Here is a 16,889-nt window from a genome sequence, read left to right on the forward strand (position 1 = left end):
AACGTCTGGCCAAGCTGACAGTAAACAAGTTGATCCTGGATCCAGCTCTGGCCGTAGTAGGGGGAATATGCTCTGAGCTCTTCTACTCCCTCCCCCTTATTTCCTCCTACACTTGCAGGCTCTGGTTGGCCAGGACTTCCAAATGGATGAGACTGATCTGAGCCAGTATCCTATTGGCCAACTCCGTTTCCTCCTAACCAGAAGCTGCTGAGAGGAAAATGGCTGGTTGGCCTTTGGGATTTTTTTCTGCACTCTGCAGAGGAAAAAAGGGAGGAGGCGTCGAAACTGGAAGGGCCAATGCTGAAAATTTGGCCTCAGCAAGAAGATGCAAGTGTTTCTGGGAATCTTTGGCTCCCTTATTGCTAAATTCTGTACAGAAATTGGCCTGAATGGAGTAAGCTGGCAACACCTGCCCACTCTCGTTCCAGAGCTTCCTTCAGGGACTGTCCTATCTTGTGTTCATGAGCATGGCTGCCAGAATCCCCTTCACTGTGGCACCCAGTACTCGGGACCTTTACCTGCCTTAATCATAGGGCCTCATTCCCAAAGGGCCTTATTCTTTGTTAGGAGTCAGTGAATAAATGAAATCAGCTAATCGAGGCTTATTAGTCTGATTGCTCCTGGTATCCCCCTCCCAGGTGACCTAATGCTTTACCTTAGGTAAGAGAAACAAATCTGTCTGCAGAAGGCCCTAAGGGAATGACTCCAGGCAGGGATAATTTGGGCAGCATGGTATCTGCAAGATAGCCTTTGCTAAGGACGTGCTGCCTCATTCTGAGTACTGCTTTGTGTTAGGCACTGTGCTGGGAACTGGGATAAGACAGGAGTCCTCTGCTGGAGGACTTCCCAGTTTGGAAGGGAGTCAGGCATGTTGAAATACATCATTACAGTATAGAGTATGCTCTGAGCTGGAACCGTTTGTGTAAGGTAATATGTAAGATCAACCCTGAGTGGATGCATCAGACATGTCAAGGAGATTGGGGACCTTGGTCCAGGCCTGGGTGGTAGTAGTGGGGCCTGCATCTTAGTTACCTGCAGACTTAGGTACATATGGAAACCTGGTACTATGGTAAAAGAACTCTTGGGAGTTTATACTGGAACAAGAACTGTTTTGTGTCTAAGAGGAATTTTCTTGATGGAGCAGAAGCCTTGATAGCATTTTCCAGTCACATCCTGGGGGTAAGAACAGTATTCACATGTGTTCATCCAGTTCTGGTGTGGTAAAGTGGCAAGAACCCTGACTAGGGAGTAGTAAGACTTAAGTTCAAGACCTGGTTCTTTTGCCTAGAGCTGGATTAGTTAATAAGTTTTCCAAGCATCTACTGTATATGAGGTGAGAATGGGAATCAGGCATGTAAAACTCCTGCCTTAACTTCAAGATCCCATGGTCAAAGTTCAAGGCAATGCTTATAGGGGCTTGGAAAAAGGAGGAAGGAAAAGTGATTTACTAATTACTCTTAAAACAACTTAATGGCAGGAATTGAGTTGCCTATAATTACATCTGTCTTTTAAAAAGAAATAGGACTCTCTATAGCTCTTTGCTTAGAGCTAGGTACTTAGCAAGCGTTTGATAAATAGTAGTGATTTTCAGGGCCTTGGTGAAATGATGTTGTATCACTTGATGAAATAAAACTCTTAGCTCTTAAAAGTGTGTATATTGCTTTAAGATTCTTGGAGGGAGATGTTGAATTCAATACAGAATGCCATCACGAGTATGGCTTGTGCTATTGGAAACCCTTGTCCCCTTATGAGACGTAAGCTGTGCTGCCTTGGGCTTCAGTCCAGGCCACCTGGTGTAAAGGAAAGTGGTCTGAACCGTGAGTCAGAAGACCTGGGCTCTACTCCCACTTCTGCCACTTACCAACTGGGTGAATTTGGAGGGTCAGCCTGTCGAAAACTACAGTTGCCTCATCTATAAAGAGGGAATAATATCCACCCTGCATTATTATGCAGAACAGGAAATTTCCAAGGCAAAGCTTAAAGTGTAATGTGCTCTTATCCACAAAGACACCTTCTTCAGTGGCATGGGTATTAAGCCTCCTGCCTTCAGGAAAAAAAATATCCCTATTTTACTGATGAGGGAACCCTGGTGGCTCAGTGGTTAAGCATTTGGCTGCTGACCAAAAGGTTGGCAGTTTGAATCCACCAGACACTCCTTGGCAACCTTATGGGGCAGTTCTACTCTGTCCTATACGGTCACTGCGAGTCAGAATCAACTTGGTGGCAATGGGTTTGGGTTTTTGGGTTACAGATAAGGTAACTGAGACCTACAAAGACTAAATGACCTGCAGATTATGTTTTGAGCTGATCTTTGTTTCAGAGAAACATTTTTAGTATGCAGATACATGCCTTCTCTGTGAGCACCCTATTTAAAATTTACCATACCCCTCCTTCTGTACACACCCCTGCCCTCTTCCTTGCTTTATTTTTCTCCGTACCATCATCATCATCGAACATACTATATAGACACGCTCTATGTAGAGTATATATACTGTACACATGCACTATATTTAGTGCCCCCACTAGAATGTAACCATTGCAGGAATTCTTGTCTGTTTTGTTCTCTGTTATATCCTCTGTGTCACATAGTAGATGATTGATGAATATTTTTAGAATAAATGAATTAAAAGTTATTCTAGAGATGGGTTACCTACTGACGTTACCTTGTGGTACCTTTTACGCTGGGATTTCAGAAGCAGGGGAATGAAATACAGTAATCAGAGGGAGCCATGAACATTGTAGGTCTTGGGCTTTGTCTTCTGACTAAGAAAGTATTCTGCCAAGTGAAAGGATCTTGGAAGTCTGCTTAGTTGGCATCAGCTTCTAGGTCAAGGAGGGAGTTAGTAGTAATTACTGTTTAGAAGAAGAGCTCTGAGAAATAGGACTCTTGGGTTTCTTTGCTCTGCACTTGGTACTGTCTGTCATGTTGCGGGAGGCTGAGAGGGTTCTGAGGGCTTAGGCTTTCCAGAGTGAGTTCTCCAATAGATTTGCCTAGTTATGAATAAGCCTACTGTAATGGAAATTCTTATTTATGCAAAATATAATGATTAGTGAAGAAAGAATTATTTGCTTATAAAAGGATTCAGGGTGTTTACATGCTATAGAGGAAAAAACTCTGGGGTAGGACTTAGCAGCCCTGGGTCCCAGTCTTGGCTTTGTAGCTAATATTTTGTGTGACTTTTGGTAAGGTACTTAACTTCTCTAAAGCTAGACTTCCCCCTTTCTCTCTAGGTTGTAATAATCATGTGAGATCACAGGTATAAAAGTCTTTCAAGTCTATAAAGGAAAAAGAAATGAATGTTTATTAGCATTTGTTGGATGACTCTTAAGTACTAACCATAGTACATCTGGAAAAGTAGCTCATTTAATCTTCACAACCATTTTACAGATGAGGGAACTGAGGCTCAAGAGGTTTTGTCATCAGAGAGTGAATTCCTTTCCCAGGGTTCTCGGTCTACTGCCTGGGCCTCTTCCTCAGATGTGGGTCTTGGCCTTCAGGAGACTTCCAGGGGTCCTGCCCAGCTGCCCTCTTGTAGCAATGTGGCCTGTTCTCTACTGACCTTCCCCATAAATAAATAGTTTTTCTTATTCAGTGGGATTAAAATGAAGACCATTAAATATAGCAGTAATAAATAGTGTTCTGTGTCAGCAGCCTAGATGGGATAGAATAGGGTAAGTCACTAGATCTTTGGCTTTGCCCAAATCCAGTGGACCTCAGCATTTGGCCTGTTGACCTCTTCTCCTTGAAACTCTTCTCCCTTGGCTTCTGTGACATACACTCTCCCATCTGTCTTTGTATTTCTTTGTTCCGTCTTGATTTCTTTTGGCTCAAGCCCTTCTCCCACCTCCTTAATGTTAAGATATCTTAAGCATTCTTCCTCCTCTTAATTTCTCATTCTGCATTTTCTGTCTGGGTGGTGTCATTCACTCCCAGGGTTTCATTCAGTTCTACCAATTTTCTAATTCCTAAATCCTATCTCCAACTCAGATTTTTTCCCTGAGCTTCCGTCTCCTATGTTCATCCGCTTGATGGGTACTTCCACCTGGGTGATCTAAATTAATTTTAACTTAACATTTTTTTTTAGCCAACTCCATCATTTTCCCATCAAATCCACTTCTCGTATTCACTTTCCCAGTAGGTGGTTCCATCATCTTCTTGGTCATCCAAGCGCAGAACCTGAGCATCATCCTGGGATTTTTCTCCATTCAGCCCTATATACCATCAGTTCGGAAAAGATAATGTTACTTCTCATTCCTATTGGTGCTATTTTTGTTCAGTTCCTATTCACCTCTAACCTTAACTAGCCACAGCCTCCTGACTGTTGTCTCTGCCTCTGGTTTTGTCCCAATTCAAATTCATCCTCCAAAGTAACTTTATCTGAAGCAACAAATCTTACCATCACACTCCCCTGCTGAAAACCCTTCAGTTGCTCTTGATAGCCTTCTGAGTAACATTTAAATTCTTTAATGTGACATACACCCACGGCCCCGCAAATCTGTGCTTTCCACTCCATGCTGTGCAGTGACAATCTGCTTGTAGTTCCTCGTGCTCACCACTGCTCTTTTGCAGGCCCAGCACAGTGTCCGGCAAGAGTATATGCTCGTTAGTTGTATGTTGAATGATAGCGAAACGTATAAATGTCAAACCCACTGGACTAGGAGTATCCTAGGTTCAGAGCTCACAGATCTTCTAGAATAGGATATCAGGGAACTAATTTACTTAGCGAGCCTTAAAATTCCCCTAACTGATGTGTGTGAAGTTACTGACTTTATAAAATACTTCTCTGCTCTTGGTTCAGTTTTAGCACCGTCCTGAGATTCGAGAGACTTAGCTTTAGTCTTGGTTCTGTCACTTTGGGCAGCTCACATCCAATTTCTAGGCCCAGAGTCAGTGGGTAAGCCAGGCTGCCTGGTCAGAACCTCAGCTATTCCTTTTACTAGTTAACTGCTCCTTGCCTCAGTTTCTCCATCTTTAAAATGGGTATAATAGTCCCAATCTCACAGAGTTGTTGAATTAGATGAGTTATTATAGTACTTGATAATAAAGGAAATGCCGAGTAAGTGCTGGTTGCTATTATTGTTGTTATTGAAGGAAATACAGTAGACCTTGGGAGACCTCCAGGTGACAGACAATTATGAGCTTACCTGGTGGAGGTAGAGGGAACCCAGGGCTTCTTTTCAATCCCTGGTCCTGGGGTCTGAGCTAGCTATATTAGATCTCAGTGTCTTGGTTCTCCCTGTCTATGGAATGGGCAGGAATAAGTGGAAAAGCCAAAAAAGACGGAGTGCAGAGGTGAAAGAAAACCTGTAATGGTGTGTTCCCCATCTGTTTTTGCATCGTACTCCTTTTGATGCCTTGACCTCTGGGCTCCCAGAGTCCTTGTGTTGCTCACGGTGCGCTGAGCCAGCCAGAGTCTTGCCCTTGGCTTGTTTCCATCCTCCCAGACCTCTATGTTAGGGAATCAAGGCACCTCTGTGCTGAGGTGTATTGATGATCATTGTGTCATCCCTTTGGGAACATCTGCTTAATAGTTGCCCTTCTTGGAAAGGAAGAGTTGCTTCTCAATGTTTTGTGCCTTAGGGCCTGTCTGGGCAAGAGCCTATGTTGAGCCCAGCACTTGGAAGCACTCCAGCTGAGCTCAGGCCCAGTCCGCTCCCCTGATTTTTTTTTTTTTTTAATAACTTTTATTAAGCTTCAAGTGAACGTTTACAAATCCAATCAGTCTGTTACATATAAGTTTACATACATCTCACTTCCTACTCCCCTGATTTTTGATGGACAGAGGGAGCTACTTCCATGTTCTAGACATGCTCCTTTTTATCTGCTTACTTTCCAAGATGAGATTATTAAACTTAGCACCTATTTATTTGCTCTAGGGTTTCTGACCTTACCCATGAGCTGCTCTTCACCTTAGCTCTGTAACACTGCCCTCCTCCACTTCCTCAGTTTCTTTCACTGTTTCTCCAAATGCTATTTAACTTTTTTGTATCTCTGGTGGAAAAGAAAATGACAAGCCTATTTCTTGGGTCCATTTGTATTTCTGGTCCTAATCCTGAGTAGAGGCACATACTGGAGGTAAGTAATCAGAGAAGAAACAGCAATAAGATTCACTTAATGGTAAGCCGCCTAGCTGTCCGTCTGCACCAAAGCTTCTCAAGGGCTGGCCTGAAGACTACCTGTTTTTACAGTCGTCTGGGGGAGGAGTCTTAAAACGCATATTCCTGGGCCTTTCTCCTGTTTTCCTGAATCAGTATCTCTGGAAGGTGCCCTGGGAATAAGAATTGTAAGCAAGCTCACAGGTGAGTCTCATGCTTACTAAAGTTGGGTTTATAATCTGGCATGGCCTGTGGAGGAAGGCTAAGCAATTTTATCGAGTGTAAGTTGGGAAGGCGCTTGGGGTTCAGCAGAAAATATTCCAGTTAAACACCAGTTTTCCTGACCGGCATGGGCTTGAGGCTATGATGGAGACAAAGGACCATATGGCGGCATTGCATCTCCTAGACGTCCTCTGCGTGGGCTGTCTTGCCCCAAGATAGAGAGCACTGAAACAAAGACCCATCTCTCCCTGTCCCCAGCGCCAAATAACAGAATTAGTCAGATGGGTCTGAGCAAAGCATGTAACCATCTAACCGTAGCCTCTTTCATGCCACAAATATTTATTGAGCACCTGCTATGTGTCAGGCACTATTATTGGTGCCTGGGACATATTAGTGAACAAAACAAAGATCTCTGCCTTGTGCAGCTTACATTCCAGAGGTGGGGAATAGAAAATCAACACTAAATAGTAGGTATGTAAATTGCATAGTATGTTAGAAGGTGATAAATGTAATGGGAAAAAGTAAAAATTGAGCAGGTAAGAGGAATGGGCAGCATGGGGGTGGGGTGGAGGGCAAGTTGCAATATTAAATAGGGTGGTCAGGCTAGGCCTCGTTGAGCCAGGAGCAGGAGGCAGGGTGCTGGCTGGGCAGTACCTTGGGAAAGTGCACATTGGGCGAGAGGACAGCAATGCAGAGCTCTGAGGTGGGGAACACATCTTGAGTGCCCTTCAGTCTGGGGTTCAAAATCTTAACCATTTCCCTAGAAATGCTGGAAGGAACCCTAGATACATTACTTTCTTTTTAACAGGAATGCAGGGAAGTTGAGTGTCACACTGTAGGTTCACAGCACTTAGTGGCAGAGATGGGACCAGACCTTAGGCCCGTTGCTGCTCACTAGTGTTACATTTTTCTGGGCAGTGGTGTTTGAGATAAACCCTCCAGAGGGACTGAGGCAGGGCACAGCCTGAAGGGTCAATGTAGGCTGGTTTTTGCTGGGGGGCTGTAGACGTGGTGGGTGCTGAGGGCTTTTCATCTTCCATAAGGTTTCCTGGGCTTCTCTGGTTTTCCCTCTGCCTAGCTTCTGCACCCCCAGGGCCTTCACTAACCAGTATCTCTCTTGTTTGTTGCTAATGGTGGGAGGCTTGGAGAGTGGCTGTCAGGCAGAGTGATGGTTCTAGAAGACAATGTACAGTTCATCAATATTGAATTTTGTAGCTCGCCTCCACTGCCACTGTTGTAGGGAGCCGGCCAGGCTTGGCAATGTTATTTGATAATACAATAATCATCATTTGTATCCCAGCTCTGGAGTGCCTCTGCTACTGACAGCGGCTTAGTGCCTGGGTGTTAGAGAGAGAAAACGGGTTCTAGAATGGAAAGTGAACCAGGTTGGAATCCATGACCCTGAAAGGCTGGACTCTGGCCCCTGTCACTGGCCACTGAGAGGGGATAATTTAGCAAGATGCCACCCAAGGATAAAAGCAGCCCTGAAATGCTTTCTTTAAAAAATGTGTCCTGTAAAAAGCGTGGAGGTTTTAGCTCCTGCTCTCTCAGGTTGGGTAACTGACCCCACTTTGTCGCCGCTTTATCATATTGTTCTTCAATGAGAGGAATAGTCAGCAGGTGGACAGTGGGTCACAACTCTGGACTGCCCTTGTCAGCCCAATACCAAAGGGCTGTCCTGTGAACCTCTACACAAGGCTTTATAGAGAGGAGGAGATGGGCTCAGACAGCTGTCATAGACTTTTAGAGCACAAAGGGACCTCATCATTTCTGGCAATTTGGATGCATATCTCTTATTGGCAAATCAAAATTGTATTTCAAAGCTATTCTCTTATCAAAATGGTATGGTGAATCATCTTAGAGTATCAACTCTGTTAAGTTGTGGGGAGTTTGTGCACTGGGAAGGTGAATGTGAAATCGGGTGGGCCATACAATGGGACCCAGAGGCAATAACAATGTAATAAAGTTCTTCAACCTTTGAAATGAGCTGGTCTCCACCTACCTCCATTGTTCTCCAGCTCCATACAGGCCTATACGAGAAAAAATGGGCCTACCTTGTGGTAGAAAGAAAGTCATCTCTCACGAAGTTGGATGTTGAGAAGCTCAGTGAGGCTGTGGATCCTGGCATGTCTCCAAGGCTGGCTCTGGGGTCTCCTTACTCTACATGTCCCTGTAGTTTCAAGACAGGGCTGCTTATCCTCTTGAGGACTCTGATGAGAGGTTAAGTGACCTTGGGGTTGCCAGATGACAAAGCAACAGGAAATACAGCAGATGTCCCAGGAGATATTTGGGATTTCTTGACCAGAATGGGATGGAGGCTGTGATGGGAGTGGGCGCTTTGGGTTGACACCCGCAGTTTATAGCATGGGGGCCGGGCTGGGGGTGAGGGGAATCTGGAATATTGGGAACACCTGGGGAAATTTTGTATAACACACATTCCTGCCTCTATCCCTCACTGTGGCCAGGGGTACAGAAGAGGCAGGTCTTTTCTGCAGGGCCCCAAAGGTGAGGGTGAAGGGAAAGGGCAGGGGTGGAAAAGACCAGGCCTAGGCCTTAGTCAAAGGAGACTTGATGGTGCAATGGTTAAGTGCTCGGCTGCTAACCAAAAGGTTGGTGGTTCGAATCCACCAGCTGCTCCACTGGAGGAAAGACCCAGTGATTTGCCCCTGTAAAGATTATAGCCTAGGAAACCCTATGGGTCAGTTCTACCCTGTCCTGTAGGGTTGCTGTGAGTCAGAATCGACGCCATGGCACTCAGCAACAGGCCTTAGTCAGCAGAGGAACATGGAATATGGATGAGATTCCTTAAGAGCCTTAACCAAAACCAAACCTGTTGCTGTTTAGTCAATTCTGACTCATAGCAGCTCTATAGGACGGTGTAGAATTGCCTCATAAGGTTTCCAAGGCTGAAATCTTTATAGAAGAAGATTGCCACAACTTTCTCCTGCACAGCAGCTGGTGGATTCCGACTGTCAACCTTTCTGCTAGCTGAATGGTTAACCACTAAGCCATCAGAACCATAGTTGGCTGATAACTCCCATGCTGGCCTTGTTCCAGAGTTTTAGCAACAGAAAATGATGCTAGGCTGGAGGTCAGGAGATCTTGGTCCTAATATCAATGCTGTAATTTACTGGCTTTGTGACTTTCGACAAATCCCTTCACCCCTCTGAGCCTCAGGTGCTTCACCTGTAAAATTACGGGGTTGTTAAGGTCTCTCTCCAGCTCTGAAAGTATTGGTCTATGATGCTGTAGAGTGATACATTTCTCCCCATGCCTGACTCGGTGCCTTCCTGCATTACATCTGTAAGGTCAGGGACACACTGCCGTCCCTTTGTGGGATATTAGGATCAAGGTGACCTGGGGCTGGTTAATCCATCTGCCAGCCTCCATCCTAGAGCCACCCTGATCACTTAATAGAGCTTTCCCCAAAGTGGAACACTGCTTCTGTGGGAATAAAATGAAGATTTTAAATAAAAAAGTTGGGGTTCTGTGGCTAGCTAAGTTTTAAGAATTTTCTTTTTTTTACAAAAATTCTCAGAGCCTTTAACACACCAGCATGTATTGTGGATCTCTTAAGATGGGGAATGTACAGTATTTTCCAAACTAATTTGATCATGGAACCCTTTTTCTGAGGAGCATTTCACCAGATTAGTGTTTCATAAAGCGCCTTCCAGAAAAAAGTCTCACTATACTGGCATCCCTCTCTTTTTTTAAAAACGACAACTCGAGGGCTTAGATGGCCCTTGCTCACATTTTCCTACATTCCTGACCTGCAAGGTGGGTAGAGTGTCAACTTTTCCACCTCTGGGACCCCAAGACAGACAGTCTTCTGCCATGGTCTTCCTAAATCAGCCTTGCAGGCAGCTCCAATGAGTCTCTGATAAATGCTGTTGCATTCGAGACACAGAAAAAAAACTGCCAGAGCGCCCCCCCCCCCCCCCCCCCCCCCCCCCGCCTCCTAGAGTACATACTTCCCCAGGATATGCCAAGGCTCTGCACCCTGGGCTGGGCTGGGGCAAAATGTAGGTTTGGGAGACAGAAATTGACTGTCTTATTTGGGCAGGAAAGGCTGGGTTGTACCCAGTTGGACTTCAGACAGTTTTTATACCCCCTTCTCTGTGCCCCTGCCCACCCTGCCCCACCTGCCCGTCATCATCTGCCCTCTTTCTCCTTCCTCCTTTTGCGTTCCTTCCATCACCCTCCTGTTCTTCTAAGCAGCGGGGCTCTCCTCCCTCCTCCCCCATCCCAATCTCCACTTCTCCTCACGCCCCCTCTCCCCTCCAGCCTGGCAGCCTGCCCTGTAGGAATATTAATTAGCATTCACAATTTAATTAATTCAGTAGCTAATTAATGATTGGGGACTGGAGGTGGGGAGCTGGGGTGCCGGGGGGTTGGGGCTGGAGGTGGCAGGGAAAAATAGCAGAGGCTGCAGAAGGCATCGCAGATGGCTGTGCGGTGGCTGGCACGGTGCCCACCGCCATGGATGCAAACACATACACGCGCACGCACACGTACACACACAGAAGGAAAGAGTGATCAAGGAATAAAATGGAGAACAGAGAGAAGGGCACGGGGCCTTGGGAACTGGGGCTGGGGGTGGGGAAGGCTCTAGATCAATTTGAATCTGCTCCGGAAGTGGAAGAGGAGGAAAAAAAAAAAAAAAAAAAAAACAACCACAGGCGCAGAGAGAAGAGAGCTCTCCCGATACCCCACCCCACCCCCACCCCACCCCAGCCATCCCTCCTCCCTGGCATGGGATTCATGGGCACCAGCTGAGGACAGGGTCCCCTCCCTCTCGCTGCCATAAATATTGGCACCGAGGACCCAGACTCAGAAGGACAGGACATTCTCAAAGAAAATAGTTTTTAAGTTGCTTTTAAATATATAAATATATGCATACACATATATATATATATATTTTAAAATTTGCACCAGTTTTGGTGTGAGGGTGAAGGCGCGTGAAAGAAGGTAACTGAGCCAGGAGAGAGCACAGATGGCTTGGTGGTGGTGTGGTGTGGTGAGTTGTGGGGAGGAAGAGAGGGGGGTCTGGCAGAGGTTGGGGGTGGGCGGGATGAGGACCCTGTTTTTCCGTTTTGCTGTGGATGAAGGAGAGAAAGGGGGGGGTGGGTAGAGAAGCGAGACAGATGGCAGAGTGGCGAGGCGGCAGCCAGTGCCGGCACTGCCCAGCCTGGGCGGACCCAGCTTCCCCCGCCTGCCAGCTCTCCAAATGCCACCCTTCCCCCATTCTCCCCTCTCCCCATCCCCCCAGCTTGGCACTGATCTCGGGGAGAGAGAGGGAGGGAGGCTGGGCAAAGAGCATCTGTTCCCTCCATTCTCCCAGCTCCATCCGCTGCCAACCTAGGGCCATCGTCTGCCTCCATCACCCCTCCGCCCGCCTGCCCGCCTACCCACCCAATCCCAAACGGGTGCTGGATCAGGTGCCGAATCTGGCTGCCTCCTCGGGTACCAGTCACTATGCATTGCTGTGTGTCTGCCACCGCTGCCTGGCACTCACGGGGCTGTGTGTGTGTATGTGTGTGTGTGCGTGTACATGTACGCATACGCGTGTGCTGTATGTGAGCCTCCTGGGCACGGGGTGGGGGTTGGCATTGCGGATGCCAATCCAGTGTCCAACCAGAAGGACAGAAGGATGGCATGGAGGAAGGAGGGGAGAGGTTGGGGGCCTGGGAGGGGCAAAGAGGGGGCATGAGTTGCTTCATGCTGTCTGCTTATAGGCATTGGGACTGCAGCTGCCACCCTTGTGCCCGCAGAGATGGGAGGAGGCGAGTGGGGGTCGGGGGGTGGGCAACAGCGGGAGTCCCAATGCTCTGGGGGAAGGCTTAGTACATTGGAGCTGTTGGCATCACATCTGTCAGGCTGATGCCCAGAGCTGGGGCAGTGGGGACTAAGGGGACTCAGGAAGCAGGGAGGAGGGGCAGGGATGTATTGCTGATGTTGCTCTTCCTCTAGAAGCTCAGCTTTGAGAAATGGTTGGACTATGAGGTGGCTAGTTCTCTTCCAGCCTGGTAAAGTAAAGCAGTGGGGCAAGCAGCCAAGGAAGTGCCAAGAAAGAGTCTAAGAGCCAGGGAGGAGGAATTGTGCCACCGCTACCTGGGAAGAACTCGTTTGGGCTGATAATCTGGCCCTTTGTCAAAGCACTGAAGGAGACAGCAAGGGGACTGGGGCGTGAGGTGGGTGGGCACTGGCACTGCCCATGGAGTCTGGCATGGGCTCTGGCATTGTGTGGAATGGAGGAGGGTGGCGGTGCCTCTTGCCAACCTGGTAGAGAGGGTAGTTATGCCAAGATGAGAGGGAGGAGTAAGACGTTGGGTGTGTATGTGTGTTTGTGTGTTATTTGGGAGAAGACTTTTTTTTGCCAGGATCTCCTTCCTGGTCCTTCTTAGACTTGGGGAATGGAGCGACAGACGGAGAGAGGCATGAGAACACAAAGGAGGAAGCACGCCATTGCCAAGACCCCAAGGAAGAAGGATGGAGAGCGTCTGGCAGTCCTGCCTGGCCCTCAGCCAGTTCCCTGCTGAAGAGGGCCAAATCCTCGTGCCTGGTCTGTATATGTCACTCTTGCGGGCATGGTGGGGGAGGGAAGGGCTTGCTTGCTGGGCTGGGGTCTCAAACGGGAAGGGCACCTTTCTGCAGGTGCCATTTGGACTCTCCACTCTAACAAGTGAGGGTCTGATTTTCTCCCTGGTGCCGTTCTCCCCCTTCCTTCACCCCACCCCTTTTTCATCTCTATCACCACCTGGGTCCTACTGCTTGGCACCCAACCAACTGGATGCCGCCACGCTTGGCAGTGCTGCACTGGCATGTGAACAGTGTCTTGGATCCTGGCACTGCAGCAAACCCAAGGCCGCCAAACATGCTCACGACCGCCACTTTGTGGCAGTAAGAGAAGGGGTGGCGCGCTTAGGAGTGCCAAGCATTGGGTGGAGCTCTGTGCTGGGAAGCGACATGAAAGGATACCCTTGACAGGTGGGTTGAGTCAGTGTTTTCCAGACAACCCCAACTCCACCCTCCTCCCAACTAGATACCCACCTCTCTCCTGCCCTCATTGCCACCCAGAAAGAAATGTAGATGATACCACATTCACAGTGTTTGAGCAGCTATGCAAAGGGAAATTGGAGCACAGAGGGACAGGGGCGTGGCTGTAGCCACACCCAGGGCTCCAGGCCAGTGGACTATACCCCTCTCTGAGCATCAAGGAGAGAAAAAACCTAAGAGGGCAAAATAACCTAGAGAGAGGTCAGCCAGCTATGTTGTCACAGAAATGATGCCACAAGAGATAGGGAAGGGAAGAAGTAGGAAGGAGAGCCCCTCGGATCTTGCTGTTGGGTGGTGAGGTGGTTTATAACTGTAGATGTTTCATTCTGCCTTGTGCCTTATAATTGGCTGGGCTGTGATTGAGATCAACTGGTTCTTTCTCCCTTGTTAAAAGGCCCATGTTCAATAGCACTCCTAGAAAGATGCGGAGGTGCTCTAAGCCTAGAGAGGTAGGCAGATGTTAGAGAAACAGGCTCATGGGATCTGTTCTTCCAGAAAGACTGTGCAAAGAGATTTTGTGTTTAGGAGTTCCTCAAATGGCCCCCCAACTGGAGTTGGATAAATTTCAGTATCTTTGAAGTCCATTACTGGAAAGGAGACTGAGGATCAGCATTGAGCCCTGGGAAAGGGAAAGGCCCTAGGGGGAGAATCCCCAGCATCTGTGGTAATAAAGATCTCCCTATATCTCCAGAGGTAATGCCATTGGTAATCCCACAAAACTGGACCTTGGACCCTCAACAGGAAGAACTGCTAGCAGGTTGATCTGTCCCTGTTACCTGGGTAGCCAGAGGCTGTGGGTCAGTGACTAGGAATATATTTGAGCAGAAGATTTGGCTCTAGGTGATGTTTGGGGGACACTGGATGGCTCTGATGGGAGATAGGACCTGCCCAGAGAGAAGGAAAGCCATTGTCCATGATGGGCTGAGCTGCTCAGGGCTGGGAGATTTCTGATTTCAGCATCTCTGGAAGTGGATGGCAGCTTCAAAAGAAGCAAGGTGGTTTCCACAGCAGAGGTGACAGCAACGAGGCATTTGGCTAAGGGGGTGAGTGGTCAATGTTTTTATCTTTTCTCCTGTCCAAGAATGGCCAACACAAGTAGAAGACGCAGATTTACAATATGTTGGAGATGGGGGTGATGTCAGGGTGATGAAGAAGATAAATCTGAGGTGATGATAGGCTACTGTGTGGTATCTCCTGATGTAGCAGGGTTGAGCCCCAGGTGCAGGAGAGTTGGGCAGGTCACAGATGTATATGGGGCTCGTTCTCTAGGCCAGTAGTTCTCAAACTCTAGAGAACACAGAATCACTTTGGGTGTTTCTAGTTCAGTTGGTCTGAGGTGTGGCTCTGGGATGTGCACTTTAAACAAGCACCCAGGTGACCATGATGCAGGTGGTCCGTAGACAAAACCTTGAGAAACACAATTCTGAGATGGCAGTCACCTCGTACAGCAGTTGATCTGGTCTGGATTTCCCATGCTTTTTGTATCTTTCTTCTTACTTGCTCTCCAACTATATTCACTTCTTATGCTGTCATGCATGTGATAAGTGTTGTGGGGTGTGTGTGTGCATGTTATGGGTGGGGGTAGCTGGAGAAACGTAGATATTTTGAGGTCAAATGTAACTTGTTAAAACGATGATTCTTATTGACTGCAGTAATCACAGAAGAATCCCCTAAGAAGCATTTTCAAAATTCACTCTTCCCTTCACCCTCTTTTCTGATGGCTGGCTCCCATGTGTTTCTGAAACCTCACACCATTGAGAACTAGGTAGGAGTATCGCCACAGTGTTTTCTATGTTCCAGTCAGATTTCTGTGGATTTTGTGGCTAGGTACAGGGTGGATCCTAGTCACACTTCTTCCCAGAGACAGATCTGAGTCCTGGGTTCTGGAAGTAGGGGTCAGCAAAGTACAGGGCCTAGCCTACTGCTGATACTTAGCAAACTGCAGATGATGCTGTTGTTTGAGCACTTGGTTCGGGTATCCAGAAGTGAGCCCAGCATAGATCACATTCTTTGAGTCCACTTGAGAAGACAGCACAAGATTTGATATCAGGCAGGGCCTGTAGATGTGGGGCATTGCTGAGCCCCCGCTGATGATTACTTGTTTTGGTATTTTAGCCATCATGTGTGCAAGAATATGTGTATGGCTGGATTGGGATATGCGTCAATCCCAGGTGCTGCATCACCTGTCCCCTTTTCTCTGGACCAAGTTCACCTTTCTGGTATACTTACAATCGCTTAACCTGCTTCCCCACTAGATTTTAGTCAGATGCTTCTCCATGGCTGGGGAGCTCTAAGAAACACTAGGCTCAGACTATCAGCAGGGAATAATGATATTAACCCTTGTCTGTCCTTTGTGTGGAGTGCTGTCAGATCCTTTACTTCAAAGGGAGTGACTGGGTGAGTCCTCACCAAATTTTATGTCCTTTCCTGGGAATGATTTTCTATCTTTCTCTAAACTTGATGAGCCATGGTTTAGATGTTCTACAAATGTGTTCTCTGTAAGCATTTTCTTTCGTCTGATCTTTTCATAATGTATCCAAGCTATAATCCTAGAGACCCTGAAGCTGGGTCTATAGCCTTTCTCATTAGAGCAAGAGCTTTCTTGGTATGGGAACTTCCTTCCTTGGTAACTCAGTCCTCTAAAAATGACACGCTCATGACTTAAAAGTGTCAGATTCGTTGCTCCCTACCGATCGTTTGAGTTTCCCAGCACAGCTAGAAACGCTTCCTTAGTACCTGTCCCTTCCTGTTACACAGGTCCCAGCTGAGTTTATCCCTGTTTCAGGATGATGTCATGAGTTTCCCCACAGGTTTCCTCCTGATTTCCCTTCTACCTCTGTCCTCTCCTGAGCCACAGCATCACATTCTGGAAGAATTTAAGGTCCTTTCCCCAAGGGTTAGTGCTCAACATTTAGCTACTCTTCCTAATATTGATTAGATTTTCTTCTGGATTTCTGTTTATAAGTTTTCCCTACCTACTGTCATATGAGGAAAATTAGTATATATTGGAGGGTGTTTCTACTTAAGGGAGTCTACGTAGGTGCTGGTTCTGGGAGCATGTCTCTCCTGCCTACGTGCCCATGGGGCTGCATCCTTGCTGGCATTTCCACGTATCCCTGTAGGGCTCTCTGCTTGGTTCTGCTACTGCTTCTGAGGGAGCACTTGCTTGTTACTGTGGTGCTGCTATACACACAAAGAGCTGTGTATTTCAGGTGTGAATATCTGTACAGGGATAAATGATGAATGAATGTGTCTTAAAACAGATGAAAAGAACAGAGTGGTGGAGATTTCAGGGAATCTGTGATCAGCTCTGTAAGTCTTGAAAGTGGGTAAGGAACTAATAGAAGGAATTAAGCAGGTTGGTGCTCTTCTGTCTGGAATAGCTGGCTTTTCTGGTTCGTGTGCATAAGTAATATATACGCTGCAGGGACTAGAGGCATGGGGGAAGAACAGGGTTCTCTTTTGCCTGTTACAGACTCTGTCTCATGTGACCACAATGGCTTCAGATTTTCTCT

This window comes from Loxodonta africana, chromosome 10 (genome assembly GCF_030014295.1).
Source record: "Loxodonta africana isolate mLoxAfr1 chromosome 10, mLoxAfr1.hap2, whole genome shotgun sequence".
Classification (NCBI taxonomy): domain Eukaryota; kingdom Metazoa; phylum Chordata; class Mammalia; order Proboscidea; family Elephantidae; genus Loxodonta; species Loxodonta africana.